This window comes from Styela clava, chromosome 15 (genome assembly GCF_964204865.1).
Source record: "Styela clava chromosome 15, kaStyClav1.hap1.2, whole genome shotgun sequence".
NCBI classification, from domain to species: Eukaryota; Metazoa; Chordata; class Ascidiacea; order Stolidobranchia; family Styelidae; genus Styela; species Styela clava.
Window position 1 is genome coordinate 3,635,001 of NC_135264.1, and position 5,000 is coordinate 3,640,000.

Consider the following 5,000-nt stretch of genomic DNA (forward strand, 5'->3'; position numbering starts at 1 on the left):
AGTACAAACGTGCAAGCATACTAACCTAACCCTAGGTAAGGCATGTCAGAGCGAAAGACAGTAAACTCGAATGAGCCAAGAAAGAGCGGTGCGGGGCCGGTCGGAGCGCACCCTTTTCTCGGTGGCTGGCGGGCGAGAGAGTGCTGCGTCGCCGGCATCGGCGTCGAAAGAAGCCGAGCCGAAAAAAGTTAAAGTACAAACGTGCAAGCATACTAACCTAACCCTAGGTAAGGCATGTCAGAGCGAAAGACAGTAATTTCGAATGAGCCAAGAAAGAGCGGTGCGGGGCCGGTCGGAGCGCACCCTTTTCTCGGTGGCTGGCGGGCGAGAGAGTGCTGCGTCGCCGGCATCGGCGTCGAAAGAAGCCGAGCCGAAAAAAGTTAAAGTACAAACGTGCAAGCATACTAACCTAACCCTAGGTAAGGCATGTCAGAGCGAAAGACAGTAATTTCGAATGAGCCAAGAAAGAGCGGTGCGGGGCCGGTCGGAGCGCACCCTTTTCTCGGTGGCTGGCGGGCGAGAGAGTGCTGCGTCGCCGGCATCGGCGTCGAAAGAAGCCGAGCCGAAAAAAGTTAAAGTACAAACGTGCAAGCATACTAACCTAACCCTAGGTAAGGCATGTCAGAGCGAAAGACAGTAAACTCGAATGAGCCAAGAAAGAGCGGTGCGGGGCCGGTCGGAGCGCACCCTTTTCTCGGTGGCTGGCGGGCGAGAGAGTGCTGCGTCGCCGGCATCGGCGTCGAAAGAAGCCGAGCCGAAAAAAGTTAAAGTACAAACGTGCAAGCATACTAACCTAACCCTAGGTAAGGCATGTCAGAGCGAAAGACAGTAATTTCGAATGAGCCAAGAAAGAGCGGTGCGGGGCCGGTCGGAGCGCACCCTTTTCTCGGTGGCTGGCGGGCGAGAGAGTGCTGCGTCGCCGGCATCGGCGTCGAAAGAAGCCGAGCCGAAAAAAGTTAAAGTACAAACGTGCAAGCATACTAACCTAACCCTAGGTAAGGCATGTCAGAGCGAAAGACAGTAAACTCGAATGAGCCAAGAAAGAGCGGTGCGGGGCCGGTCGGAGCGCACCCTTTTCTCGGTGGCTGGCGGGCGAGAGAGTGCTGCGTCGCCGGCATCGGCGTCGAAAGAAGCCGAGCCGAAAAAAGTTAAAGTACAAACGTGCAAGCATACTAACCTAACCCTAGGTAAGGCATGTCAGAGCGAAAGACAGTAATTTCGAATGAGCTAAGAAAGAGCGGTGCGGGGCCGGTCGGAGCGCACCCTTTTCTCGGTGGCTGGCGGGCGAGAGAGTGCTGCGTCGCCGGCATCGGCGTCGAAAGAAGCCGAGCCAAAAAAAGTTAAAGTACAAACGCGATGCTAATGAGCGAGCCGTTGTCTCGACTAATATGTAGGGGGCGTTCGATCGAGCGTCTGGCTTGAGCGCTTGTCGGCCTAGCAGAACGGTCGCATTGTTATGCCCGGGTTTTAGGCACCACTGCAGGCGGCCGGCAGAGCTCTTGTTTGTGCGAAACTGAATGGATCGAGCCCGAGAGAGGGCGAGCAAAGAAAAAACGCAAATCGCTCCGCCTGGCACTGCCGGCGAGAGCGTGGACGTCGCGGCCAGCGACTGTCGAAGCTGAGAACGGCCGCAGGCGATCGCCTCGGTCTTAAACGAATGCGACGAGCACGCGCCGGGCGGCCCAGCAAGGGCCGAGCGCAGCTGTCGCAGCTATCTGGTTGATCCTGCCAGTAGTGATATGCTTGTCTCAAAGATTAAGCCATGCAGGTGCAAGTACGAGTTCTCGTTAAGCGAAACTGCGAATGGCTCATTAAATCAGTCTTGGTTTATTTGGTCTCGTAAGCGAAGTGGATAACTGTGGTAATTCTAGAGCTAATACATGCATTAAGCGCCGACTTCGGGAGGCGCGCTTTTATCAGATCAAAACCGACCGGGTTCGTCCTGTGACGTTTGATGACTCTGGATAACCACGCGGATCGTACGGTCTCTGCACCGACGACGTATCATTCAAGTGTCTGCCCTATCAACTGTCGAAGGTACGCTACGTGCCTACCTTTGTGATAACGGGTAACGGGGAATCAGGGTTCGATTCCGGAGAGGGAGCCTGAGAAACGGCTACCACATCCAAGGAAGGCAGCAGGCGCGCAAATTACCCATTCCCGACACGGGGAGGTAGTGACGAAAAATAACAATACAGGACTCTAACGAGGCCCTGTAATTGGAATGAGTACATCCTAAAACTCTTAACGAGTATCCATTGGAGGGCAAGTCTGGTGCCAGTTGTTGCGGTTGAAAAGCTCGTAGTTGGATTTTGGGCGAGCGCCGCCGGTCCGTCGCAAGGCGTGTCACTGGTTGCGTTCGCCTCACCTTCGGTTCTCCGTCGGTGCTCTTGACTGAGTGTCGGCGGTGGCCGATAAGTTTACTTTGAAAAAATTAGAGTGTTCAAAGCAGGCTGTTCGCCTGCATAGTGTTGCATGGAATAATGGAATAGGACCTCGGTTCTATTTTGTTGGTTTTCGGAGCACGAGGTAATGATTAAGAGGGACAGACGGGGGCGTCCGTACTCTGCCGTTAGAGGTGAAATTCTTGGATCGGCGGAAGACGAACTACTGCGAAAGCATTCGCCAAGAATGTTTTCTTTAATCAAGAGCGAAAGTCAGAGGTTCGAGGACGATCAGATACCGTCCTAGTTCTGACTATAAACGATGCCAACTAGCGATCGGGAGGCGTTACCATGACGACCTTTCCGGCAGCTTCCGGGAAACCAAAGTCTTTGGGTTCCGGGGGAAGTATGGTTGCAAAGCTGAAACTTAAAGGAATTGACGGAAGGGCACCACCAGGAGTGGAGCCTGCGGCTTAATTTGACTCAACGCGGGGAAACTCACCCGGCCCGGACACAGGTAGGATTGACAGATTGAGAGCTCTTTCTTGATTCTGTGGGTGGTGGTGCATGGCCGTTCTTAGTTGGTGGAGCGATTTGTCTGGTTAATTCCGATAACGAACGAGACTCTGGCATGCTAAATAGTTACGCGACCTTCTCGGTCGGCGTCTAACTTCTTAGAGGGACTAGTGGCGTTTAGCCACACGAGATTGAGCAATAACAGGTCTGTGATGCCCTTAGATGTCCGGGGCCGCACGCGCGCTACACTGAGTGAAGCAGCGAGTGTCTAACCTAGGCCGAAAGGTCCGGGTAACCCGTTGAACCTCATTCGTGATTGGGATAGGGACTTGCAATTGTTTCCCTTGAACGAGGAATTCCCAGTAAGCGCAAGTCATCAACTTGCGTTGATTACGTCCCTGCCCTTTGTACACACCGCCCGTCGCTACTACCGATTGAATGGTTTAGTGAGATCCTTGGATCGGCCCCGTCGCGGCTGGCAACGGCCGCGTCGGCGTGTCGAGAAGACGATCAAACTTGATCATTTAGAGGAAGTAAAAGTCGTAACAAGGTTTCCGTAGGTGAACCTGCGGAAGGATCATTACCGAAGGTGGTGGTAGGCCCCGGCCGACCGCGCACTTAATTGTCTTTGGGTGCCGCCGAGAGGGCGGCCGTCAATCGGGGTTCCGCCCCGTGCGACACGCGTAACACGTTGGCATAGCAAGGCAGCCGAGTGCGGTGGTGGCTTCTGGGCACCGCGCTCGATGTGCCGCCGGCCCAGCCCGGCGGTCGCTCGGCGCCGTTTGTTGGTGTTTTTGTGCAGTTGTTGTCGGTGGTGGTTTTGTGGTCGATCCCACAGTGTGACGTCCGCGCGCTTCGGCGCCGGGCGAAACGTCGAGGACGACTCTTAACGGTGGATCACTCGGCTCGCGAGTCGATGAAGGACGCAGCCAAGTGCGAGAAGTAATGTGAATTGCAGAACACATTGAACGTCGACCTTCTGAACGCGAATTGCGGTCTCGGGTCAATCCCGGGACCGCGTCTGCCTCAGGGTCGCGTTCGTCCTCACCCGAGGGCCGTCGCCTGGCCTCTGCGAAGACGGCCGGGCGTCGCCCCAAGTTGAAGCGGTCGCCGAGCTTTCTCGGCGCGACCGCGTGTCCCGTACACCGCCGGCCCCTCGACGTGTTCAACTACGTTCGAGGGGCGGGTCCAGGTCGGTCGGTCCGGTCACGAGATCAAGACCGACCGTGGGCCAAGGCGGCGACGGTACGCGCTCGGTCGGCGCCGGCGGCGACGACTTGCGATGCCAGCGGGCCGTGTAAGAAGCGGCCCGCTTGACACATACGACCTGAGTTCAGGCGAGAGCACCCGCTGAATTTAAGCATATTATTAAGCGGAGGAAAAGAAACCAACAGGGATTCCCTGAGTAACGGCGAGTGAACCGGGAAGAGTCCAGCGTCGAATCTGCGCGCTTTTCGAGCGCGCCGAGTTGTGACGTACGGAAGTCCCAGTGCGGCTGACGGCGAGCGCCGGTGTCCTTCTGATCGAGGCCTCGTCCCACGGCGGGTGTTAGGCCCATAGGGGCGCTTGCCTTGGCCGCTTCGGGTCTTCTCGGAGTCGGGTTGTTTGGGAATGCAGCCCAAAGCGGGTGGTAAACTCCACCTAAGACTAAATACGGTCGCGAGACCGATAGCGGACAAGTACCGTGAGGGAAAGTTGAAAAGCACTTTGAAGAGAGAGTTCAAGAGTACGTGAAACCGTTGAGAGGCAAACGGGAGGGCCCGTCAGGTCGCCGGCTCGCTTTCAGTTGGGTGCGGGGGCGCGCCGTCTCGGTTCGCGGACGCTTAAGGCGCCGCTGCCGAGTCGGCTCGCGCACCGTCTCAGCGCACTAGCGACCGGCGCGGGTCACGACCGGTTTGCCGTCGGTCTAAGTCCCCGCGCGAAGGTGGCCTCCGCTCCGGCGGGGGTGTTACAGCGCGCGGGCGGTGCGGCCCGGCGGCGGATCGAGGAAAGGATGCCGCGCGCTCTCTGTGTGCGGCCGTCGCCGTTCGGCTGGCTTGTCGTTCGCCTGCACTGTACGCAGTGCCGGTGTTCGGCGGGCTGCCGCTTCGGTGGCGCGCC

The 5,000-nt window shown here is 57.2% G+C and overlaps 2 non-coding genes and 1 pseudogene across 2 annotated transcripts; all 3 read left to right on the forward strand.

The window, feature by feature from the left end:
- The first annotated feature begins 1,712 nt into the window (after positions 1 to 1,712).
- Positions 1,713 to 3,483, forward strand: LOC144413403 (small subunit ribosomal RNA). Its single transcript, XR_013469437.1, has one exon. It is a non-coding gene; the product is annotated as a small subunit ribosomal RNA (ribosomal RNA).
- A 298-nt stretch (positions 3,484 to 3,781) lies between these two features.
- Positions 3,782 to 3,935, forward strand: LOC144413211 (5.8S ribosomal RNA). Its single transcript, XR_013469248.1, has one exon. It is a non-coding gene; the product is annotated as a 5.8S ribosomal RNA (ribosomal RNA).
- Positions 3,936 to 4,223: 288 nt separating this feature from the next.
- The window catches only part of LOC144413546 (large subunit ribosomal RNA), a 3,690-nt pseudogene continuing 2,913 nt past the window's right edge, over positions 4,224 to 5,000 (forward strand).